This window comes from Ctenopharyngodon idella, chromosome 3 (assembly GCF_019924925.1).
Source record: "Ctenopharyngodon idella isolate HZGC_01 chromosome 3, HZGC01, whole genome shotgun sequence".
NCBI classification, from domain to species: Eukaryota; Metazoa; Chordata; class Actinopteri; order Cypriniformes; family Xenocyprididae; genus Ctenopharyngodon; species Ctenopharyngodon idella.
Window position 1 is genome coordinate 6,774,940 of NC_067222.1, and position 27,555 is coordinate 6,802,494.

The 27,555-nt window shown below is 39.6% G+C and overlaps 1 protein-coding gene and 1 long non-coding RNA gene across 3 annotated transcripts in view; both read right to left on the minus strand.

The window, feature by feature from the left end:
- LOC127509705 (interferon-induced very large GTPase 1-like) overlaps positions 1–27,555 on the minus strand; it is a 322,431-nt gene that overhangs the window by 147,487 nt on the left and 147,389 nt on the right. The gene's annotated exons all lie outside the window — the stretch shown is intronic.
- On the minus strand, positions 16,413–18,741 carry LOC127509721 (uncharacterized). Of its 2 annotated transcripts, none has more exons than XR_007929353.1 (3): positions 18,671–18,741; positions 17,404–17,486; positions 16,413–17,258 (listed from the first exon to the last, which is right to left on the minus strand). It is a non-coding gene; the product is annotated as an uncharacterized LOC127509721 (long non-coding RNA). The 2 variants fall into 2 exon arrangements; XR_007929354.1 differs by having other exon boundaries at positions 18,579–18,675.

A 27,555-nucleotide genomic window follows, 5' to 3' on the forward strand; every position in this document is an offset into this window, starting at 1 on the left:
TAAGTATAACTTGCAGCATATATTGGAGAGAAAAGAAGAAGAAAGAAAGAATAAATAAATAAATAATTGATAAAACATGAAATTGTAAACATGTTTCTCTCACAAAATTATAACTGCACCTTTTCCAGATAAGATACATATCTGGACCATTTCTTATAAAATAAATTTAGTTTGTCCATCTGTCTATAAGACATATTTTCAAATGCAGCCACTCTACCTAGTTCTACTATCCATTTCTGAAAGGAAGGGGCCTCCTCTGACTTCCAGTTCCTAAGAATTATTTGTCTGCCAATCATTAAACTGGTTTGTACCCAGTATCTTATATGTTTGTCTCTTGTCACTGTCTGTCCACCCACCTAATGTAAACAATTGGGAACTGTTATGGCCCATGTCCGAGTTAACAGCTCGCTAAATAAAATAACTCCAATAAAGGGCATGGACCACACACATGTAAGAGCTACAGACACTGATAGCGAATTTTCAGGACGATAATCGCCCTCGTTTAATAAGGAATAAACAATAATTCGTAAATAATGTTACAAACAAGATCAGACAAATATTAACAAAAAGAATTAACAGTAAACAGGTAGGGAAAAACAGCAAGAGAAACAAAGAACGCCTGCCTGGCTATTCTCGCCAGAAAAGAAGTGACTCTTCCGGGCCTCTGCTTCCTTCACTATACTTACTACATTAATAAACAGTGACCTGTTTAAATAACTCCACTACCTGTTACTGTTAAAACTAAACATTAACCATATAAAGAAAACATATCGAACAAAACACTTAAAAGATCAAAGATGCAAACCAAACTATTACAAAAGAAAGACTAAACGCCCCAAGAAAGCGATGAGAGCGGATGAAGCGATCTCAAAAGAAACCGCAGCGAGGGGAAACGCGGAGCAAGAGACCAGCCCAGCGAGAGAGACTCCATTGTCGCCATCCACGCCATTTATCCCGGAAACTCTGTGACATCATGCTGCATCCGCCAATCAAGGACCTCAACACCACCTATGGGTCTTAAAAATAAACAACTATACACAGCCACGTAACAGGAACATAGTGAAACCTGAGTATCCAAAACAGTGCAAATGTGTTCATGAACCCTTTTTCCAGAAATCCTGAATTTACAAAACCAGAGGGCATGAGTTAAGTCTCCACCCTCAGTCTTACATCTCCACAATATGGTGTATCTTTTAACCCAAGCCTGAACAGTCTGGAAGGGGTCCAGTAAAACGGTACACTATCTTAAACTATATAAGGCGTATTTTTGCATCCCTATATGCCGTTTTGACATTTTTTAAAACACTATGCCACTCCTTGTGATTAAATGTTAAATTCAAATCTCTTTCCCATATTTTCTTAAGAGCTAATAACGCTCCATCACTGTGATTTTGAATCAACCAGGAGTAGTATGTTGATGCTTCATGACCCTTCCCATATGCTGAAATTATCATACAATGAATGCTGTCTTAGGAGGCTGTGTACTAGAACCAAAAGTAGTACAAAGTAAATGTCGTAACTGTAAATACCGAAAAAACTGAGATCTAAATATACCATACTGCTGACATAAATGTTCAAATGACTTCAGACTACCATTTTCATAAAGGTCACTTAATATAATAACACCTTTCTTAATCCATTTCCTCCATAGAAAGGGGGCTTTATTAATACACAGTTTAGGGTTCAACCATATACTTGAACAAGCATTCAGGTAAGGGTCATGGCTACGCAGATGGGAAATCTTTAACCAAACTGTATGCAAATGTGAAATAATCGGATGTTTTTTCACCTCGCTATCCAGTTTAATGGACAGACTCTGCAATAATGAGATCGAAGGCAAGACAGATTGTTCAATCGTATACCAAGGGGGAGCTCGCTCAGGCGGAAGTGACCAATGAGCCAGGTGTCTGAGATTGAAAACATAATAATAAAATAAAACATTAGGCAGGCCTAAACCACCTTTCTCAACAGGTCTCTGTAACTTATTAGAATGCATCCGAGGACGCTTACCATTCCAAATAAAAACCTTATATATTCTGTCAAACTGTTTAAAGTAGTAAAGTGGTATTTGTATTGGGAGAGACTGTAATAAATAATTCAATTTTGGCGTACAACTCATTTTAATTACATTGACTTTTCCAGCCATTGACATATGGGGTGGAGCCCATCTATCCATATCGCAGGAAATCTTCTTCATTAAGGGGTCGAAATTAGCTCTCACTAAGTAATTTAAATTTGGGGGAAATAGAATTCCTAAATATCTAATACCGGACTTAGGCCATTGGAACATGCCAGGATGAAAAGCTGAGGCAGGGCAAAATGCAGTCAGTGCAAGGGCTTCTGATTTAGACCAATTCACCCTATAACCTGAAAATTTAGAAAAAATGTCAATTATTCTAAGGAGACAAGGTATAGACGTACCAGGATCAGAGACAAATAATAAAATGTCATCTGCATAAAGCATAAGCTTGTGTATTTGTCCCCCTGCTACAATGCCAGGAAAATCCTTGTTTTTTCTAATTGCGGCAGCTAAAGGTTCCAAAGCAAGACAAAACAGCAACGGGGAGAGTGGAGAGCCTTGCTGAGGTCCTCTACCTAGTACAAAATACTCAGAAATTAATCCATTGGTTTGTACCACTGCTAACGGTTGTTTGTACAATAATTTAATCCATCTTATAAACGTGTTTCCAAACCCTTCTAGAATTTTAAAAAGGTCTCTCCACTCCATCGTGTCAAAAGCCTTCTCAGCATCTAATTAGATGGCTGCAATTGGGGTCTGTTCCTCTCTTACTGACCACATGATGTCAATAAACCCACGAATATTATCAGAAGAGCTACGGCTGCTAATGAACCCTACTTGATCCACATGTATAAGTGATGATATAACTTTATTTAAACGATTAGTCAGGACTTTTGACAAGATTTTCATATCAAGGTGAATCAGTGATATTGGGCGGTAATTTTTACAATCACTTGAATACTTATCCTTTTTATGTATAAGACTAATTAGAGCTTGTGTCATCGTTGGTGGTAACCCCTCCCTCTGAAATGCCTCCATAAAAACTTCTAGCATTAAAGGAGCAAGGTCTTTAATGTGTTCCTTAAAAAACTCTGCGGGGAAACCATCCGGACCAGGAGCTTTTCCTGTAGGCAATGCTCTGATCACCTCAATCACTTCCTCTAGAGTTATATCGGAGTCAAGAAGTTGCTTCTGTTCATTTGATAGTTTAGGGAGATCTAATGGTTCCGGGAATCTGCTAATATCCTCATCAGTTGATGATGATGCTGACTTGTAAAGATCTATATAAAATTCTTTAAATGTATTATTTATATCTGTAGCAGTAGTAAATATATCTCTCCTAGAAGACTTAACAGATGGAATAATGGAAGAACACTCCTTGTGCTTGATATAATTAGCTAGAAGTTTTCCTGCTTTATCTCCTGACTCAAAATATGTCTGTCTTGTCCTGAATAGCAAAAATTGAATCTTTTGAGACAGAATGGTGTTATATCTATATTTCAGCTGAGTTAATTCTCGAAGACCACTAGGTGTCACTTGACGTTTTATCTTTGTTTCAGCCCTTTTAATGCTATTTTCCAACTCCAAAAGTTCTTGTGCTTTAAGTTTCTTGGAATGCGCCACAAATTAAATGATACGTCCCCAATAACTGCCTTAAAAGCATCCCAAGCCACTCCCACCGAGGATACTGATGACCAGTTTGTTTCTATGTACCCATTAATTTCTGTTTTTAACATTTGTTGAAATACTGGGTTTTGTAAGAGAGATGTATTAAGACGCCATCTATATGATTTTTTTCCTCTCTATATAAGGCTTCAACTCATACCCAAGCATAGTCCGAAATTAAGATATTTCCAATTTTGCATGCGATGACAGAAGGGATAAGTGATTTTGATAAAAGGAAAAAGTCAGTTCTAGAGAAAATTTTATGTGCATTCGAAAAAAAGGTGTAGTCCCTTCCATGTGGATTCAGGAGTCTCCAAATATCTATGAGGCCGAGAGATTTACACATCCTAAGTAATGGGCTGCTATGGTCTAAGAGTGGATCCATTAACAAATTAAAATCTCCACCCAACACAATCTCACAATTCACAGCAGCTCGCAACTTCGCTTCTAAATCTATAAAAAAAATTTGGTCGTCAATATTAGGCGCATAGATATTGGCCAATAATAAATTCTGCCCCTGTATTTCAGCCCAACCATAATAACTCTTCCGGACTTATCTTTCATTTGTTTAATACATCTAAATTGCAAATGCTTTTTTATTAATATTATAACTCTCCTACTATTACTTGACCCTTTACTGCAAAACATGTAACCGCCAAATGCCCTGCCAAGTTTTTCAGCTTCCTGCATAGCAAGATGTGTCTCTTTGAGAAATACTATATCCAATTTATTACGCTTAAGAGAAGCCACCACCTTCTTCCTTCAAACAACCCACAGAAAAACAAAAACAAATTGCGCTTCAACATGAACATCGCGCATCAAGGTTTTAACTAAAGTCCATCCCACAAAAGTCCAATGGTCCATGACTCGTTCAAGAGAATTTCCACGATACTTTGCTACTCCAAAAAATCAAGGCCGATGAAGTTAATAAAAAAAAAAAACTCTCCTCAATTTTTTAAATGTAACCAAGTATTCTTAACATGTTGTATACAGTTACAAAAAAACAAACAAACAAACAAACAAAAAAAAAAACACCAGAGGCAGAGCTTGAGAAAAAAGGATATCAAGGCTCACTAAATTTTTTCAATGAAGGCCATAGCCTGTCGTGGGCAAGAAAAAGTCTTGCGGCCATCCTTAGTTTCGATTAATAGTTTTGCAGGATAAAGCAGTGCGAAGCTCAACTTCTTTGTGTGAAGCATTTTCTTGCATTCTTTGAATCTGTCTCGCTTCTGCTGTGTTGCTCTGGCGAAATCAGGAAAGACCATAATATTATTGTTCTCCCAGCAAAGTTTGCCTTTAATTCTCGCCACCCGTAACACGAAGTCCCTGTCGGCGGACCGTGGGAATTTTGCCAAAATCGGCCGGGGTCTATCTGTCGGGACCTATAGGCTTTAGCTTCAATTTTGATTAAATTATTTTCTAATCCTTGGGAATGTCTGACACTGGTGCATACATACTGTAATAGACTTGCCAGGCGTAGCAACAGTAACTAAGGAGGGCGGGGCTTAGCGAAGGGTCAATTGTGGCATAAGTCCATCCAGAAACCTCACCATGTCCTGGCCTTCTTTTCCTTCAGGTATTCCGACGATACAGACATTGTTGCATCTGTTCCGATTCTCCATGTCTTCTATTTTATCCCATATTAGCTCCAGCTCGGCTTTGGTGGCAGGTGGATTGGCCTATAGTTCTTTCTCGGCCCCTTCTAGAAACTCCACTCGTTTTTCAGCCTCATCCAATCTTGTAATCAGGGCGGATAGTTTAGCCTCTATCTCCGCAATTCCCTCCATATCACTTGAGATTTTTGTTAAACATCTTAACAGTGTTAAGATTTGCACAAGCCGTTCCTATACGATGCTGATGATAAAATGTGTAACCCATTTGAATTCTATTCAGAATATAGTAAAATGCTACAGAGAAAGTCGAACAGAAACTAAAATGAAAAGAGAGGAAAACATCATCCTGCAAGCTCTTGAAGACCTCAACTGGATTGAACTGGAATAAATACTTTGAATGTTGCGATCCTATCAGGCTTATGATAGTTACCTGAATCGTAACAAAGCACTGTTTGCCAGAGGAGAACTGGCCCCCCCGACTAAGCCTGGTTTCTCCCAAGGTTTTTTTTCTCCATTTTAACACCTATTTGCCACCTGTTTGCCACCTGATGTCACCTGTTGGAGTTTGGGTTCCTTGCCGCTGTCGCCTTTGGCTTGCTTAGTTGGGGACACTTGACATTTGACATTTGATATTCAACAGTGCTTTGATCTGCCTGCATTGACACCATTTTCTTTAAGAGCCGCTGTGCAGGCAAAATTATATACCATTTATCACTGTAAAGCTGCTTTGACACAATCTGCATTGTAAAAAGCGCTACATAAATAAAGGTGACTTGACTTGACTTGACCACATTTACTAGAATTTATCACGTTCTTTTGTATTATTGTGGCAAATTTTGACTAGTTGTAGAATTTATAATAGATAATCTTTTAAGGGTATAGATTTTTCACTAAAGATTTATATTACAACTGTGGCATGTTGTAGCTATAGTTTCTAACTGTGTTGCTATTTTTCATAACAAATGCTATAAAAAGAAAGAAAGAAAAAAATGGTCTTACCTGTAATTATATCCTTATTGTAACAAATGCTATAGATGACAATTACAAGAACTGTTCTTTTAATCCATATAATTTGTGCTGTCATTAATAGTTGTCATTAATAATGTCTGCGCGCTTATAGCTGTACTTGTAACAGTATAGAGAGAACACAAAGTAACCCCAGTTCAGCGTAGTTTATATATGTGTGGTGGCGCAACAGGTAAGCCGAGTGTGACAGCGGCCTGGGTGACCTGGGTTCGATTCCAGTCCGTACTAGATCCTGCATTCAATATCAATATAAATCTGTTCCCATTGTCTCACTGATGTTCACTGGATAAGTAACTGGTATACTGGGGCTGTCTGTAAAAGGCATATTCTAAAGCTGTAACTTTATTTATAAAGATTACTTTATTGTAGCCTATTTGAAGCACACTATAATGATGCCATTAGCACACTACAAGTTAACTTGGAATGCCATTGCAAAGTGTTTTAAAATCACTAAAAGTTTGTTATCAGTATAATTTTAATGTATGTTCAACACTCTTAAGGCCGGAACACACCAAGCCGACGCCGACGAACTAGTGGTGACGAAAGCAGACTGCGGGGTTGGCTCACGTCGGCAGTGTCTGTGTCCAAAGTTGCCCTGACACACCAAACCGACGCTCGACACCCGACGGCCAAGTAGCACGTCTGTTCTGCGCCTGCGCAAGATGAAATGCCTTTCCGTACCAGCAGGTGGCAGTAGCTGAACAGCCAATCAGAATGATCAGATGGCCCGACTGACCGACTCAACATTTCAAATCGGCCGGAAAAAAGCAGACAAGGACCAACTTTCGTGCGCTTGCGGGTGCCTCAAAAGAGGGCTTACAATGAGTTACAAAGATACATAACAGCTACGACTGTGTACCTTCACTCTAGAGGTCAAACAACTAAAAATCAAGTCAGGAAACTTGGTGTGATTTTGGAGTCAGACCTTAGTTTCAGTTGTCATGTAAAAGGAATAACTAAATCAGCATATTATCATCTCAAAAAATATTGCAGTAATTAGATGCTTTGTCTCCAGTCAAGACTTAGAGAAGTTCATGCTTTCATCACCAGCAGGGTGGATTATTGTAATGGACTCCTCACTGGTCTTCCCAAAAAGACCATAAGACAGCTGCAGCTCATACAGAACGCTGCTGCCAGGATTCTGAGCAGAACCAGAAAATGTGAACACATCACACCAGTCCTCAGGTCCTTGCACTGGCTTCCAGTTGCATTTAGGATTCATTTTAAAGTACTGTTACTTGTTTATAAATCACTTAATGGCCTAGGACCTCAATACACTGCAGATATGCTCAGTGAATATAAACCTAACAGATCACTAAGATCAATAGGATCACATCAGTTAGAAAGGGTTCGCTCAAAGCAAGAAGAGTCTGCTTTTAGCTGTTACAGTATATGTATAGTTTTTTTAACTGTTTAATGCATTTTTTTTATCAATCTTTTATGCATAATCTTTTTATTCCTGACTGTTTTAATGCATTTTAAATCTTCAAATTTCTCTGGTAAGAGACAAAAATTAAAGTTAGATTTGGGAGTGATCCATGATGGTTGAAACTCTGTGGTGACTAATGTGGGACATTAGTAATCCATTGTAGACTACAGAGAGTAGACTACGAGGTCGGGGACCAAATTTACTGAGCGCGGACTAGAGGGTCAGTCCTAGAGCTCTTCTGTCACGAATACGGCTCCCGCGGCTCTTCCTCCCGGCCGCCGGAGGGAGCCGTCACCGGAGTTCTGATCATTTCCCATTCGGACTACATTACCCATGGGCCCTCATTCCTGAGACTGATTGCTCACGCACCTGCGCTGCATTACACTCACACTATTTAAGACACACACACACACACACACTCACACCGCGAAGTCTTGATTTGCCTAGGTGATCATCTCTGAGCGTTTTTCCCGTGGACTGTTTATTTGTTACTCTTTGGACTGTTTACCCTTTGTGAATCACCGCCGCCTGCCTCGACCCTTGCCTGTTTACTGGACTGTGTATTGTTTGCCGCCTGCCCCGATCTCTGCCTGTCTTTGACCCTGTTTGCTTGCCGCCTGCCCTGATCTCTGCCTGTTCCAGTTCATGCTACTGCCTTGCCCTTGTTTGCACTGTGCTGTGTTTTAATAAAAGCTGCAAATGGATCCTCACGCTGTCGACCCATCATTACAGAAGACTTCGCCATCAAACAATCCAGCAGTTCTCTCACAGATTTCCACCGAGCTATCAGCACAGGCCAGCCAGCTCGCGGTACATCAGCATCAACTGACCCGCTTAACATCCCTCACTGAGGAGCTGGTGAAAACCCTGCAAAGCCTGCGGTTCAATCCTCTCGAGGTCGCCATGCCGCCGCCCGCTACACCTGCCAGCCACACGGTTCCCGCTCCCCCTGCGGTGAACCCGCGCCTCGCTCTGCCAGATAAATTCGACGGTAATCCAGTCAAATGTAAGGGCTTCCTTCTTCAATGCTCTCTGTTTGTGAATCAACAGCCCTCACTGTACCCTAACGAATCCAGACGGATATCGTTCGTATGCTCTTTGCTTACCGGCAAAGCGTTGGACTGGGCTACGGCGGTATGGAGAGAGGATGGCTCTGTTTTCCCCACTTTTGCCGCTTTTCTACAAAGTTTCAAGGAGGTGTTCGAACATCCGGAGGGTGGTAAGAGTGCGGGCGACCAACTCCTCTCATTACGCCAAGGTAAATCGACAGCTGCTGAATTTGCTTTAAATTTTCGCACCCTGGCCGCCCAAACTAACTGGGTAGAGGACACCTTAAAGCTGTTGTTCCGTAAGGGCTTAACTTTGGAGCTACAAGCTGAGCTGGCATGTCGCGAAGAGGGAAGATCACTAAACGAATTCATAGAACTCGCCATCCACATTGATAATCTCCTTCGAGCTCAGCGTCCCAGCCGATTACCCTCCATGTCCAATACTTTCGCTGAACCCATGCAGCTCGGATATACCCCACTTCTTCCCGAAGAACGTGAGAGAAGGCGCCAGTTACATCTGTGTCTCTACTGTGGCCAGACCGGTCACATTAAGGTGAACAGCCCCATTCGACCCAGCACTCCCAATCCCAAAGCGGAGAGTGTTTCTCAACCTACAGACTATGCATCCAACTGCCTAAGAATTCCCATTCAAATAACTGTCGATGAACGAGTCATATCTGCCCACGCACTCCTGGACTCTGGCGCGGCTGGAAATTTCATGTCTGACACATTCATTCACGACCACAAGATTGCTCTAACCAGCTGCCATTCTTCATTAACAGTGGAGGCGCTAGATGGAAAACCCATCGGAGGAGGAAAAGTGGCGCACATCACCACCGAGCTCGCCCTTCAGGTGGGAGCTCTCCATCACGAACGGATTTGCTTTTACGTCATTCACTCACCTAACAACCCAGTCATCCTTGGTCTGCCCTGGCTCAGAACACACAATCCACACATCTCCTGGAAGGAGGGTCAGATCACACAGTGGGATCCCACATGCCACCATCGCTGCCTGAGGTCAGTCACTCCACTATCCTCTCAAACCATCCCCAACTGCGAAACCGAACCCGATATAAAGTCAACCATACCAGCTGAGTACTTGGATCTAGCAATTGCTTTCAGCAAGACTAAATCGACGGAGCTGCCTCCTCATCGCCCCAGCGACTGTGCCATAGAACTGCTGCCCGGTACTACACCGCCTAAGGGCAGAATATTCCCTCTATCACAGCCTGAATCCGCAGCCATGAAGTCTTACATTGAGGGGGAGTTGGCTAAGGGGTTCATTCGGCCTTCTACGTCACCGGCTTCCTCAGGCTTCTTCTTTGTTAAGAAAAAGGATGGCAGTTTACGGCCCTGCATTGACTACCGTGGCCTGAACGACATCACGGTGAAGTTTCAGTATCCCTTGCCGCTAGTTCCTGCAGCCCTCGAGCAACTACGACAAGCCAAATATTTCACCAAGCTGGACCTCCGCTGTGCTTATAATCTAATTCGCATCAGGGAGGGAGATGAATGGAAGACAGCCTTTTCCACCTCCACTGGTCACTATGAGACTCTCGTCATGCCCTTCGGGCTAGCCAACAGTCCCTCAGTCTTTCAATCTTTCATCAATGACGTCTTCCGAGACATGCTCAACCGCTGGGTTATCGTTTACATAGACGACATCCTCATATACTCCAACACCTTCGAGGAACACGTTCAACAGGTACGAGCTGTACTTCAACGCCTGATCCAGCACAAACTATACGCCAAGGCCGAGAAATGCGAGTTCCACCGCACCTCAACGTTTCTGGGCTATGTTATCAGTCAGGAGGGAGTGGCTATGGATGATGGCAAGGTAAAGGCAGTACTAGAGTGGCCCCAACCTCGCACTTTAAAGGAATTGCAGCGGTTTCTGGGGTTTGCCAACTTCTACAGGCGGTTTATTAGAAACTTCAGTGGGGTCGCCGCCCCCCTAACTTCCATGACTAAACGCCAGTCCACACGACTTATCTGGTCTCCCGAAGCGGTAAATGCTTTCCAAGAGCTAAAGGAGAGATTCACTTCAGCGCCCATTCTCCGTCACCCAGATCCTGAGCTCCCTTTCATCGTGGAGGTGGACGCCTCCAGTACGGGCATTGGCGCGATTCTCTCACAACGACAGGGTGATCCGGCCAAGATGTTCCCCTGTGCGTTTTACTCCAGGAAACTGTCTGCGGCAGAGCGCAACTACGATGTGGGCAACCGGGAACTGCTGGCCATGAAGGCGGCGCTGGAGGAGTGGCGCCACTGGTTGGAAGGGGCGAAATATCCATTTACCATTCTCACCGACCATAAAAATTTGGAGTACCTCCGGTCTGCCAAACGTCTGAATCCTCGACAAGCACGATGGGCAATGTTCTTCACCCGCTTTCAGTTCACGGTTACGTACCGACCGGGGTCAAAGAATGTCAAGGCGGATGCTCTGTCCCGGCAGGCCGAGGAGGTGGAACGTCCAGAAGATACAGAGAACATAATTCCTGAAACCCTATTACTCGCCCCAGTTCAATGGGATGTCATGACCGAGATCTCGCAGGCCAACGAACAAACAGCGCCTCCACCAGCATGTCCACCCAACCGCACCTATGTTCCCATCCATCTCCGGGACAAATTGCTACATCACGTCCATGACCTTCCCAGTTCCGGCCACCCAGGTATCACCGCCACCCTACACCTGTTACAGAATCAATTCTGGTGGGAAACCATGCCGGCAGACTTAACAAACTTCATCACCAACTGCACCGCCTGTCAAACTTCTAAAACCCCACATCAAGCTCCCGCAGGTCTGTTACAACCTCTTCCCATTCCTCAACGACCCTGGTCCCACATTGCCATAGATTTCGTCACCGATCTTCCCGAATCCCAGGGCCACACCACCATACTCACCATCATTGATCGCTTTTCGAAAGCGTGCCGGTTGCTACCACTCCCCAAACTACCCACTGCATTAGAAACAGCAGAACTCCTGTGCAACCAGGTCTTCCGGCTCTACGGTCTGCCGGAGGACATTGTATCCGACCGGGGCCCGCAGTTCACTTCACGGGTCTGGGCAGCATTCTTCAAACAGCTGAACGTCAACATCAGCCTCTCTTCTGGGTACCACCCCGAATCCAATGGGCAGACTGAGCGCATGAATCAGGAGCTCACAAGATTTCTACGCACATATTGTCAGCATAATCAATCCGACTGGAGCCGCTATCTAATGTGGGCCGAATATGCTCAAAACTCCCTGCAGAAACCTGCCACCGGCATCACGCCGTTCCAATGCGTCCTGGGGTTCCAACCACCTCTCTTCCCATGGTCTGGGGAACCATCCAACTTACCCTCTGTCACTGAGTGGATGCGCCGAAGCGAGGCGACCTGGGACATGGCACATCATCATCTGCAAAGAGCTGTGAGACGACAGGAGGCTCAAGCCAACCGACATCGACGCCCCAATCCTTCGTATGCTGTGGGACAGTGGGTTTGGCTGTCTACCAGGGATCTACGTCTCAGACTTCCATGCAGAAAACTCAGTCCCAGGTTTGTAGGGCCCTTTCAAATCACAAAACAAATCACACCTGTATCTTTTCGTCTCAATTTACCTGCTAATTACCGTATTTCTCCCACTTTTCATGTATCGTTGCTGAAACCCTCCGGGGGCCTGAGGGAGGAGCCGGAGGGAGCCGAGGCCCGCAACCCCCCACCCCTGATCATCAAGGGCGAGGAAGCTCTGTCACGAATACGGTTCCCGCGGCTCTTCCTCCCGGCCGCCGGAGGGAGCCGTCACCGGAGTTCTGATCATTTCCCATTCGGACTACATTACCCATGGGCCCTCATTCCTGAGACTGATTGCTCACGCACCTGCGCTGCATTACACTCACACTATTTAAGACACACACACACTCACACCGCGAAGTCTTGATTTGCCTAGGTGATCATCTCTGAGCGTTTTTCCCGTGGACTGTTTACCCTTTGTGAATCTCTGCCGCCTGCCTCGACCCTTGCCTGTTTACTGGACTGTGTATTGTTTGCCGCCTGCCCCGATCTCTGCCTGTCTTTGACCCTGTTTGCTTGCCGCCTGCCCTGATCTCTGCCTGTTCCAGTTCACGCTACTGCCTTGCCCTTGTTTGCACTGTGCTGTGTTTTAATAAAAGCTGCAAATGGATCCTCACGCTGTCGACCCATCATTACATCTTCCTGGACGATTTTAGGTGAAAAATCTGATCTATTAGAGACAGATTATTTAAAAATCCAACAGATTATTTAGGCACTGAGAGAAAACCACAGAGAATGACAGACAATATAGGAAAGAGACCAATTAAAATATACATAACAAATATTCTGACCGAAACTCTCTGACTCTTCAGATAGGGCTATTCTCTGCTTTTTTGTTACTTTATTTCCAATGCATTCCATTTTTGTTCTTGTGTATTTGTTTCCTTTTCATGTAAAGCACTTTGAATAACCATTGTGTATGAAATGTGCTATATAAATAAACCTGCCTAGCCTTGCCTAAGGCAATTCAGCTCATAATTTATTCATACCACAATGCATGCTGGGAGCCATAGATGAGTTTTGATTGGTGCACCCAGTATGCACTGCAGCATACTTTTTGATAGTCACCATTATTGTGATTCATACACTGATTCCCGATGTTTGTGTGTCTAAGTCATAGTTTTAACCTTTTTGAGTAGAACAGCTTTTGAAAATCTAGATTTAGACTCACAAGGTTGTTATAATCAACAAGGTAAAATGAACTCACCTCTATTGAGCACTGAAAGAGATTTAATCAGGTTACTACATGATGATAATATCACAACATGCTTGAACAAACAATAACACAGAATTATGACAAAATGCCGTTTTGTCGAGTATCCTCATAAGAGCAGTCTTAAATTAACTTAAAGAGTTGTGAGGAAATGAGATGCGCATCAGATCCACGTCATATTCGGCAGCCACAGATCTTAAAGTCACAGTGGCCTAATAAACCAGTCTGCTGTGAGGTCTGTCATTAATGTTAATCAAAGAAGGTAACAGAGAAAATTGTAACTTTAATAAGGATTAATCTACAGTATATTTAATTTATAATGTATGCAGTGAAGACTGTAAAGTTATTGATAACTTTATTCAGTTTCTGTATATTTCCTACCTGTTAGACAGGAAGGCCACAGGAAAATAGGACATTTAATATAGTGGGTTTATGTGCACTCTAAAAAAATCTGTAAAAAATAGGGCACAATGTACTGTATTAATTTAACATAATTTTCCATATTTATTTTTTTTTACAGGTGTTTTACCTGTATTTAGAATTTTGCACTTCATTGAGTTGTGTTTTAGGGTTAATGGAAATGTCTGTAAAATTACTGGATAATGTCCAGGTAATGGGCTGCCTGTACTTTTTCTGTTAGTTTACAGATTTATTTTTTACAGTGTGAAGATTGTTTTAAGTTCACTTAAATTAAAAGTTATTTTTTTAAGCCTAATAAATGTTGGAATTGATAGGTTTTAGTTATACTGTAATGTTGAATGTCTATAATTAATGTTTAAAAAAATCAATTTCATAGAGACATTCATAAAAATATGCCATTAAACAAATATGCCAAAATATGTTGTCTTTAAGTAGTTTCTACATTAATTTGCAGAGTAACTCTGAAAATATTACAATATAAAAATATTAAAAACTCTGTTTTTAATCATGATTTATTAAAGAAAAATGTGCAATTAAATTTTTTTTTTTTTTTTTTTAATCAATTGACAGCACTTCTTTGTACAAAAACATTTTGAAACCTTACCATTTTTAGACACACACTTTAGACACAGAATCAGCTATGAATCTCAACAACGGTGACATGTTTCACGCTGAAATGCATTCTGGGAGCTACCAAATTAAAAAAACTCATCCATGGTTTCCAGCATGCATTTCAGCATGTCAACCATTGTTGAGATTCAGCATTGTATGCTTATTCTTGGCATCAAATTAGTGTCCAAATGACAATAATTTTAACTCTCTGAAATAAAAAAATGAGTCAGTGAACATTCATGTATCACATTCATGTATTTTACTCACATATGCATGGTTGTTTACAGTGGAATACATCTTGTATACTCACCACCATATCCAACTATACCAAAGTCTGCAAAGTCTTATTTGTAGTTTATTATTTACTGGACTCAGGCTGGTTAGGGAAAAAGTTCAAACTGCATCTCATGTGATTTCTCCGAACTCGCCTTTCTGATTGCCAATGTACACTGGCATATGTGTACACAGTTTGTGTTCATATGGGAACCATCAGCAGGGTGTTAAAAGTAACACTGAAGCAGTGTTAGGGTTAATTAAATACTTAAGTGGTTAATTAAGTGATGGTTGCTTGATTATTGAAGACACCTGATGATAACAAGCTGACCTTCCATGCGCTAGCAAAAAAAAAAAAAAAAAAGGGGTGATCAACAACACTGTTCTCACTGAAACTGAATAAAGTAGGTAGGTAATATTTACTTTTTAGGTGTTGAGATTTTTATGTAATTTATATTAGTTAATATAACTTAACTAATATAATCTGCTACTGGGCCGGCCCGCTGTCAAATTTGTCAAACTCTGTCAACAATGGTTGACTTTTTAATGTTGTATTTATATTTTAATACAGTTATCACACTTGCCTAATTTGTCAATAAACCCGTTTTATTGATTGCAATAAAGATGAAGCTAATGGGAACGTTTGAATAAGAAATGCTGTCTGTAATTAGACACGCACACATTTTTCCAGCACTTCAAATGTTATTTTTAATATGACGACCACAAACATTATTTATTCATTCTTCTGTACCCGTTTGTAAAACCAAACATTTCAAGATGTAGGAAATCCAACATTTGACAGAAAACACCTTTCTATAAAAATAAAAAAAGACATGAATTGCCACTATAACCAGCAAATGGCAGCAGAGTAGCATTTATTTGCGCATATATTAGCCATTTACTGTAATAGTTTTTCACTCAGATTGAATAAATATTGAATAAACATTATAAAATCACTAGGTTTAATACATTTTGTCAAGGTAAAGAATGAAGTACTTGAAAAACAATAACTTTTCTTGTGAATGAATTACACAGAAAGAGAGAACCGCGCTCCCTTTGTAATCACAGCAGCTGTCAGTCAGTGATTTTGACACACTTGTGAAAACTCACATTTTATTCAATGAATCTAACTAAAGTGCACAATAAATCTTTAATTTACAGTGTGTTGACACTTTTTTTTTTTCCACACAAAAGTGTGAAAACTGATGGTCGTATTGAATTTAGCCGAGGGGGAACACTGAGGTACGTCTTTATTTATTTATTTTTTATGTCATCTTTCATTTGAATAAATTAATGCTAGGCCTGACTATATAAGTGACTATATTCTGATTAAAAACTAAGTATCACACTATTGATGCTCAACACACCAACAAGTGACATTTCACCAGAAGTTTTCCAGCTGACTTATATTATTGCGGAAGTTCTAAAGAACGCCCCGTGTATAGTCCATTAACTCTTGCACTGCATCCCAATGTCCATACTATCCATCCTAAATAGTATGTGAGACTGAAATAAGTGTGTCTCAAAGCATAATATGTTGAAAAGAGTATGCCAAAAGTCCCTGGATATTCTCTTATTTCTGGTAGATTTCCAAAGTGTGGATCCGTGCACACTATATTGGCTATTTCTTATCAATATACATTGAGTGAGTGAGGTAAACGAACACTGAAACTGCGATGATTAAAATGGCGTCTTAAAGATACACAATAAGGTGCAAACAGAATACTATACAGTGACATCAAAATTAGTTTTAATAAGCAATAAGTTTAGTATCACACCAAACTATTGCGGTAGTGAAACTGTGAGTCATGCATCTAGCAGCCAGAACGTAAAGATAACAGATACACTTTCAAGCAAAATAATCATATTCAAGCATAATTAACAGTTAAATTAATTACTTAACACACACAATACTGCACAAAATAAAGCGATCACGAAGACTCTCTCTGTCCGAAACTCGTACAATCTGGGCCAATATGAACTAATACAGTAAAGTGGATATTTACCGCACCTCATCAGTTATATTTAGTAATATACTGACACTTGTTGGCATATTTGTGTAATTTAGACCAGAGATTAAGTCGTGATCACGAGAAAACAACTTTTGTTATCTCAAGATCACGAGAAAATAAGTCGTGATCACGAGAAAACAAGATAGAAAAAAAATAATAATCCATGGCCGTTTAGGGCTTCCGTATTCAACAGCCTCGTAGTATAATACAAATTATTACACACATATAGCAAAATAGACAGTGTAACTTGACTCTTAGACAGTCCATCTTCATTCCTCTTTTTCTCTTCTCACTCCGTCTCACATGCAAGTTGAAGCCATTTTTTGATGCAGGATTCTTCTTCTTAATCTGTTGCTGTGAGCCTGATGTTTCTGACAAGTAAAGTAATAAAAACTAGTTAGTGCAGTATAATGTACAATGAATAAACAGATGAATGTCCAATTGAATTATAGTCATAATTTTTATTTTACTGTTATGCCATAATAAAACATGGGTAAAAACACTTGTCTACACTACCGTGCTGAACCGACTGCAGGTTGGTAGACAGTGAGTGAAAGGGAACTCATGCTGGTCAATGCTGTTTTTTACAGCAGGAGGATCTACATTGAGGAGACAGACAATGTATCACTGCTGGGAACTAGAAGTCTGTTGTAACCAATGATCCTAACTCATTACATGAATGTGTGTATACATATATGTTGCAATATATGTACACAATAAAGGATAAAACTTTATGAATATAATGCTATTTTTTGTCTTCATTTATAAATATTTTATATTTATATTTTACATATATAGCCATACATGGTCAATGTATATATTGCTGTATATTGAAAAATATAAGCACTAGTTTCCCATATATGGAAATGTATTATGTAATATATCGCATTATATTTTGTAGTATATTCCCATATATTTTTGTTCTGTAAGGGAAGTGTGGCCCAGATCAATCCAGTGATCATCTACTCCAAATCAGGATTGTGATCTTGGGCCAATTAAGTGCACTTTAATGCAGTTGACTTGGCTGATTTACAATTTACTTTATTTGAAATGATGTTTTATCTGTAAATAACGTTTTATCTGTTATGACATGGCATTTTAAAGATTAATTTTAAACAGTACTACAGCTTACAATATTGAATTGATTAAAATTTAAAATAAAATACACTGCATTTTATTACTATATTCCTGCTGTATTCCAAATCTTTGGGATGTGATGCTTTGTGTGAGGAACTGTTGTAGAGTGAGATTTAAAAGTTGTATGTGAACATTTATGACAGTTAATGCAGTTAAACTTAGCCTAAAAAGCAGCAAAGAAGAAGCTGTTGTTTGTGCATGTGGATTCTCCTGTGATGAGGTTGATTGAACTGTTTGCCCTTGAACTCACTCAGTAAATGATCAATCTTTAATTCTCAGACCTATCTCTCTCAAGTTATTACAGGAACAGATCCAAATTCAAACTTTTATTCAGGGATATTTATCTCATTCCTCACTACTGATCAAAAAAAAAAAAAAAAAAAAACGGTCAAATGACTGGCTGCCAAACAAAATGTAAAATTAAAGTAAAATATCCTAATTTAAATAAAGTGCAAAAAACTTTAAGAGAAATATTTTACATGTATTTCCTGAATTCATTCAAATGACTGGCAGCAACAGAACATTAAATACTAACAGATCTCTCAAGATCTTACCATTTTCACTTACTACAATCCAGTTTGACATTTTTGTTCTCCAAAACAATGACAAAATTTGCATTTAGAAGAAATAAGCATTCAAAACTTACAGTCTCTCACTTATATGGATAAATGATTTTGATCACTCTGCACTTCAGCTTTTCTTTCAAACAGGCGTTCGGTATCTCACTATGGGAAACGCCTCAGGTGTGATAGACTATGAAAGCACCAATTACACCACGTCTGTCCAAAGGATGGACCAATCACAGCTCATGACAAGGAGCCCACCCCCTCTCTGTGAAGCCCCTAGGCTGCGCTGCTTCAGTTCACAAACGTATTGTCAAGGCTGACATTGCCGAACACAATGCTAATGAGACAGAGGTGCAGCCTTCAGAAAAAAAGAAGGCGAGGCATTTGACATCTATCTGCCACATAAAAGAGCACAGTGTCTTCCTGTTCCCCCACAACCTGTTCCTCAGACGGCGAACAGGAGGTTCTCTGTCTGAGGAACAGATGGAGAACCAAAAAAAAAAAAGCAGGCAATGTAAAGTTTCGGGGCGAAAATTTGGTTTTAAGTTGTGTTCAGGCCAATTCAGCTCCCCCTCAACACACAGTGTTCCATAGATTGCTGACAGCAATACCACAAGTTTGAGTGCAGAAAACTTTGAAGTTTTGAAGAATTTGGTCTGATGGGTACAAGTGTAATGTCACAAAGCCCTTCAGCCCTTGGGTTCAAAGCAAATAAAAAAATCTCTGTTGGATCCAGGATCAATTGTGGAGGGCGCAGGGAGACAATAAATAAATAAATAAAATAAAATAAAATAAAATAACAACAAACCAAGAGATAAAGTGGTCTCTGAGTCACACATATCCTGGCCGTTTTTCTCTCTGTCCACTAGATGGTGCCAGAACTCCATCTATGGAATCAGTTTAGCAGAAACCTCTGGCTCTATATCAGGATGCTTTGAGAGAGTGTTCTGTGCATTAATGAGTCCTCACAACTGTAACCAGGGGTTACAGGCTTCAGTTTGCTGTAAAACCCCCTCCCTTCAATGGGGTCATAGCATCTGTAGCAAATGGGGATTCAGCATGGGTGTTGGAAGCAGAAATACCCTCCCTCTTAGAGAAAAGAGTTATAAGATGAGTTCCAGGGGGAAACTTAGAAGGGCTATCACTCCCGTTATTTTCTAATTCCAAAGAAAGTTGGGGGGTTACACCAGATAATGGACCTACGTGCTCTAAACAAGAACTTAAGGAAGTACAAATTCAAGATGTTCATAGTCGGGGCTCTCACTGGTTCGATCCGCTGGTGTGCGTCTCAGGAGTCTTGATTGTAGGAGCGGATCTCCTCTCAAGAGGCAACCCGTTATATGGAAAATGAGCACTCCACCCATTGGTGGTAGATCAGATTTGGAAGATGTATGGCAGGGCTGCCATAGATCTCTTCGCCTCAAAGACAAATGCAAAGTGTCCAATGTATTTCTCTCTCAAGGATGAAAATGCGTCTTTGGCTTTGTGCGCTGGCACACCCGTGGCCGAATGTGTTGTTATATGCATTCCCACATATGAGTCTAATTTCTCCCACCCTACACTGAGTAAGAGAAAACGGATTATCTCTCCTTCTGATAGCCCCTTGTTGGCCGGGGAGGCTGTGGCTGGCAGAGATTGTCAATCTTTGGGTCTGGTCCATGAAGGGTTCAATTTAAATGCACTCTGGCTTCCCCAGGAAGTTATAAACACTATCCAGAGCACTTGAGCCCCATCAACGTGCTCACTGTATGATCTTAAATGTGTATTTGAGGACTGGTGTACTCGTAAAGGAGTTATTCTTTTTCAGTGCACGGTGAGTGATATACTTTGATTTTTGCAAAACTTAATGAATAATGGGAGGGTATTTTCTACCATTAAAGTTTACCTGGATGCTATTATGGCTTGCCATGTAGGCTTCGAAGGAATTTCGGTGGGATGACATCCTCTTATATGCCGTTTTATGAAGGGAGTGAAGCGTTTGAGACCAGTGTCGAAGCAACTGGTCCCATCATGGGGCTTGTCCATGGTTCTGAATGCTTTAACTCGGGTCCTGTTTGAACCTCTGCAGGGTGTTCATATTAAGCTCCCATCTCTTAAAATGGTCTTACTCCTTGCTTTAGTCTCAGCTAAATGAGTGTGTGAGTTACATGCTTTGTTGGTTCATCAAGCATGTCTGAATTTTAGTTTGGATGACAGCATGGTTACACTGCAGTCTAACCTGACTTTCATTCCCAAAGTCAGTGATTCAGCTTATAACTGCTCTGCTTTGTAGTTGCGTTCCATTTACCCCCCTCCATGTGTTTTCGTCAGAGGAGCAGAATCTTTGTGTCCTGTATGAGCTTTATGCTATTATGTAAACAGGACATGATCATTCAGGTGGAATGATCAGTTATTCGTTTCATGGGCCACTCAATGTTAGGGTAAGCCAATCTCCTCACAGAGCCTTTCCTATTGGATGGTGGAGGTGATTGAAATGTCCTATACATCTATAAGTCTTCATTCTCTGGCAGGCTTAAGGGCTCATTCTACAAGGGGTATGGCTAAATCATGGGCATTGTTCAAGGGGATTTTGGTGGGAGATATTTGTGTGGTGGCAAGCTGAGCTTCCCCTCATACATTTTTTCAGATTTTACAGTCTTGATGTCACTGCACCTACTATGGCTCATGCAGTTCTTAAAGTTGGCTCTTTGGAGAATTGAAAGGTTATTTTTTTTTCTTGCCTGGTCTGTTCGGTGGCTTCGGAAAGCATCTGTTATGGGAGTTGGCTATATCATTCCCATATGAGATACTGAGCGATTGTTTGAAAGAGAACGTTAGGATACTTGCATAAGCCCGGTTCTCTGAAAACAGAATGAAGTATGTATCTCACCAAGATTCCCTACTCACATAACACGGGGATGAGTGTGCTTAGATGCTTAGAGCATGCTGTGATTGGTGTTTTTTGTTTTTCCATTGTCTATCACACCAGAGGAGTTTCCCATAGTGAGATACCTTGCTCTGTTCTCAGAGAACAGGGGTTATGCAAGTAACCTAACATTTCATGTTAGTGTCACGCTAACCGCCGCAGCATGCACAGTCTGCTCTGGTCCAGAGACACAGTAGCGCAAAGGGGACTTTAAAACCGTCCATAATAAGATATTGTTGGTTGAATTTATTTTATTTTGATACAGTTGTAATCCAAAAACAATAACAATAGAGATAATATTATGAATACTCAAAAAAGGTTTTAACTTTCGTTAGAAAGCTTTAATGTAAAAATGGCGGTAGATTATATTTAATCAAAAGCGCTTTTTAAATAATATTTAAATGATAGAACATGTTAGAAGAACAACAACAACAAAAATTCTTCCTCTAGTAGTTAACACATTTTACCAACCAAGTGAAGGTTTCTGTAGGCAATTTGAGAGGCTGAAGTTCAACAGTTAAAACTTGTTTTTGGGGTCTATACTAAATGAAATGTTACTTTATCAGGAGCGAATGTTCCACAGTAAAACACTATCACACCCAAAGAACTTTATCTTCTCAAAATTTGCTGCACCATTAGCATTATGCTAGCCATGGGAACAGGGAGTGTTGGCGAGCTTCTCTCAAAGTTATGAACACACTTTTTTTTTTTTTCCCAGTATAGAACATTTGTTCAATGTTATCCGTTCTTCAATAATGTTCTCAAAAGTTTTGCACAAAAATGTTATTTATACATTGAGGTTTTTTTAATTAATTTTTTTTTTTAATGTTCTCATATTGTCTAAAAAAGAAAGAAAGAAAAAAAAAAAAAAAACGTTCTTAAGTTTTGGGAAAATTTTGTAGCCTGTCCCATAGTTATTGTTCCTGACTTTTTATTTTCGATTTATGTACAGGTTATGCAAGTGTTTGTTTTGAAAGTGTTTAGTTCTATGTTCATGAAAACACTATATCCTTTATGAATGTTGAATTATGAGTAACAAAAAAAATTGCTTAAGTTTGGATGTACTTGTCTTTTTTTTTTTTTTTTTTTTTTTTTTGTAAATGTAGTTCATAGATTCAAATAAAGCCTTCCTGTGCTGTGTATCCAATAAGCCGTTCCCGAGATATTGATCACGCAATATCGACACATAAAACCCCACAGGCGCACAGATGCCGAAGCTAAAATGTAGCTATCACTTGACATTTCAGCTTATAACTTCATGAAACATGCATAGATTGTAGAAAATGGCACAACATTACTTACAGTGAATTGTACCGACTGAAATGAGTCCAAGATCAAAATAATCCCATGTGTCTGTCAGGAGCTACTTCACGCGAAAGAACGATTTTAAAAATGCCCATCAGGGGCCGCCAGTGGATAAACAAAAAGGCTGCCTTGGTTCCAAATGCTGTAACTTTTGATTTCTTTATGGGATCACCACAAAATTTGATCCAGATACAGCTCACATATGGAGCATCACCAAAAAAAATATCCTTCTACCTTATTTCCTCTCTGAGTTATTGCATGTCAAATATGACATATATGTAAAATTTCCCTTGAGCAAACTTTTATTTTTTGACATTATCAGCAGTTTCTCAGCATGAGAAAACGTTTTTTTTTTTTTCAAACGATACCAACCTTTTGACTCTCCTTGCTAGAGATTTGAAGTTATGAGTCATTATTTTTGTGCATGTCACAGAAAAAAAAAAAAAAAAAAAAAATTAAAAATGCCTACCTTCCAAATGCTATAACTTTTGATTTCTTCATGCAATAACGTAAATGCTCTAATTCTTTATTTCTTTATGGGATCACCACAAAATTTGATCCAGATACAGCTCACATACCAAAAAACATCACAAAAAAAGAATGAACCTGCTACCATATTTCCTTAATGAGATATTCTATTTTAAATTAGAAAGATATGTAAATTTTCCCTTTTTTACTTCTTCTTCTTCTTCCTTTCAAACGATACCAACCTTTTGACTCTTCTTGCTACAGTTTTGGAGTTACGAGTCTTTACTTTTTTTGTGTGTCACTCAGAAAAAAACCCCTCTGAAAATACCCTCAGGGCTTAAGGGGTTAATAGTGCTATACCCAATCTCAGCCTTCAGTGAACTGTATAGAGACCAGTCTTTAACCAGAAACGCCAAAACTGAGCCATAAAATACCACACACACACACACACACACACAAAAAAAAAAAAAAAAACTCAGCTGTGGAGTCATCTATATCAGTAAAACATTTTCACACCTTCAGACAACTTAGCATCTGTAATTCACACATCTTTGGATTGTAGGAGAAACTGAAACTGAAGGAAAGACTTTCTATTCAGCTGGGGCTCAAACCAAGAACCTTCTTGTTACGAGATGATAACATTTCCCACTGACTCACTTACGCTCAGTGGAAACACACTTGTGTTTTACAAACACAGTTATAGGCCAAATAACAGCTAAAACAAAACGAATGAGGACCAAGATCCCAACTAAAGCAAACACTACCCACCATAATGGTGACTTCAAATGAAACAATCATCAACATCTAAACCTCTGTTGATTCTCAATAAGAGCTTCTGTATACAAATGACAGAAATAAAGTCAATCAGGTTAGTAATAAGTGAAGCTGGTAATGTTGTTTGTGGAGTTGTTTAATCTTCATCTGCTGAGATCTTCAGGGATTTATTCTCTTTTACTTGCAGTTGGTTATACCAAATGCCAAAAAAAAATTTGTACCAGTAAATGTTTTTATTTTATTTTATCTTTATACATACAAACATGAAAAAAAGGCTTAGTTTTGGTGTTTCTGGTCTCTATATTGTTCAATGAAGGCTGAGATTGGGTATAGCACTATTAAAACTTGTTCTGGCCCAGTTCAGGTCTGGTTATAAGTTACTATTTGGCTGAGATTTGAGCCTATGACTCATGTGGCAAATTTCTGTAGTCCACAGTTGGGCCAGACAACAATTGCTATGTGGGATAAAAAAACGAAACATCTCAGTGAAGCACTGTACTGGAGCTTGATTCGTTTTGCCATAACCACGTGATCAGTGACGTCTGAAGCTTCGTGCACAAGCACGTGAATGCTTCTATTCTGATCCACGAACCCCTTGTGCAGGTTTCGAGTGTCATTCGCTTTTTGGTAAGAATAAATCATAATGCAAATAAATATTTACATGTGTAGTTTTTGGGCATATTCGATTTGTAATAATCCTCAGTTCACAAGCACTTCAGCTTCACAAGCTTCATAATATAACACAAAAACCTCTTCATTTATTTGGATCATATATGCCTACATGAGCCTTGCCTATGAAATGACTGCATGAAGCAGAAGCAGATTCATAAAAATTGCTACAGTAACACCACTGTACAACACTACAGTACGCAAGTTAATTTGTCCCATTTATTAATTCTTTCATAAATTGATTTACTGATTAATTCATAAATTGTGTAAGAACCACGACACGTGAAAGAGTATTTATATAGATTAATTATTTTTTTATTGCCTTTATGTTTTTCAAAGCACAAACTGAATTATTAAATGACAATCAAAAAATGGTCGTATGTCGAGAAACTGTTCATTACTCAAAGCTTTTCAACACCGTGCACACTAACCACATCTTGTGGTCAAAAGGTGGAAAAGCTGTTTCTCGACACAATTTGATGAAAGCCTCAAACACTTCAGAAAGCCTCGGTTTCCCATCACTACAACAAAGGAAACTCCATTCTTCCAGTGGTGATCATCAAATGGTTGTAATGTGAACAACAACCTTGATTGTTTGCCATGCTGCCTCCTTTATGTTAACCAGGGGCACGTTCAAGCTCAAACCGGTGTTTAACGTTTTGCCGTATACGGTTTCCGGGTTGAACATCATGTTTCCTGTAGTATGTTGTAGTATATTTAATTGATACGGGAAGAAGGAGGCAGGAACCGGCGAACATTAAACATAACTTTAATAATATTCAAAATAAACAAACAAAAAAACGAAAGTAAAATACCAGCAGACCCTCACGGACGTCTGCCAGCCACACAAACATAATAAAACCATAAAATAATTCCAGGCCTGGTCCTCTCTCCTCCTTCACTGTCGTCGCTCCCCTTTTATGCTTCCGGAGCTCCTGGGTGAGAGATTCGAGACCGGTGCAACGCGCAGCCGACGCTCGTTAACACTCGCGCCCACCGGCCTCGCGCTTTTCCTTCACGACTCTCGCCCGCCCTGCTCGTCACAGGTGTGCAACAGGGTTTGAGATATTTTTTCTCTTGTTTGGTGGGTGTGTCAAAAATGTCAGCCCAATCAGCAGCAACATGTATATAAATCACGCGGGATTAAAGAGACTGCTCACACAATGGGTCCAAGTAAAGTCGTTTACAAATGTGTCTGCTGCAGCTGTGTATATGCTACAATTGAAGATATAAGAAGATGGCAAGGGCAGTGACTGTAACATTGAGCGTATTTTGCAATATTAAACACGTATTTATACCGATTTCATCAGGATCCAAAAATTCTTCAAAAAGAACAGAAAGAATGGCCTTCTCAGCTGCCATAGTTGCAACTCTTGCATCATCAGAACAGGGTGTTCAACGCACCACTGTTTCCATTTAAAAAAAACGTTTTTAAATGCAACATTTTGTCGGGGCTGAACGCAACCCAGGACTCATTTAAGGATATAGACACAAAATAGGTAAGAGGAATAAAATGGCTAAGACAACATGTAAACCAAATAAAAATCTAATATACATAAAATCATTATAATATATAGAACGGTTAAAACATGTTCTGTGTGCAAAATTATGGAGCTGAATATTTCTACTATTATGACTATTTGCTTTTATGTTTTTTTTTTTTTTTTTTTTGAGACTTTAGTTGCTTTTGTGATGTACAGAGCTGGGCTGTGTTTCCCAAAAGCATCATAAGCCATAAGTAGATCAAGTAGATTTTCTCTTGCCAAAACAAAATAATTTCACAAAATTAGTTTGAGAAAAATGAAAGCTATAAAAGTCAAGGGTCAAGAGCCCAAATAAAGGTGCCCCTAATCATGATTTTGGTTACCTCAAATGAAACATTCAAAAATATTATTTTTGACATATCTATTTTTTCAGTGAACAAAGTTTAAAACAAAGTGTCATGTTAGAACATGAGGGATATAAGAAAGTGAAAGCACAGAAGTTTTGCATAGAAGCAGGATGCAGTGCTCATGGAAGAGATTTCATCTGATTAGTTTAACAAACATGGATGTGTATCACATGCATGCAACAACCACCCCCTCTTCACTAAGTTTTCTTGTCCTCAGCTAGAAAGTTAAGTGAACAAGTATAATTGTTGTTTTTACTCAAAAACATTTGTTGAATTCATTGCAAGTTGAAACAACTGGATTCTAGATTTTCTGCAGACTTTACTCTAATTATACTCAGTTTCTTTAACTGCAGTAAACTAAACTTAATTTACTGTACAGCTGATTTGTTTACATTTTTATATATATATATATATATATATACACACAGTATCTCACAGAAGTAAGTACACCTCTCACATTTTTGTAAATATTTTATTATATCTTTTCATGTGACAACACTGAACACTGTACTCACTTTTGTGGCCAGTGGATTAGTTATTTTGAGGGGACAGCAAATTTACACTGTTATACAAGCTGTACACTCATTACTTTACATTGTAGCAAAGTGTCATTTCTTCAGTGTTATCACATGAAAAAATGTGAGGGGTGTACTCACTTCTGTGAGATACTGTGTGTGTGTGTGTGTGTGTGTGTGTGTGTATATATATATATATATATATATATATATATATATTGTCACATGTATCCTCTGTCTTGTGTTTTTGGTTCAGTCCTAAAAAATATTGCCTTGGTTTGCATCAGACTTCTGTTTTTGAACTCATCTAATTTGGGTTTAACCAAATAGCATTTACATGTCTTCCACGTGCACCCTAATTTCTACTTCAGTAATTTCTACTCCATTTTCCTTATAAAATAACTCAAACACTTTGTGTAGCAGAAACATAAGCACCAA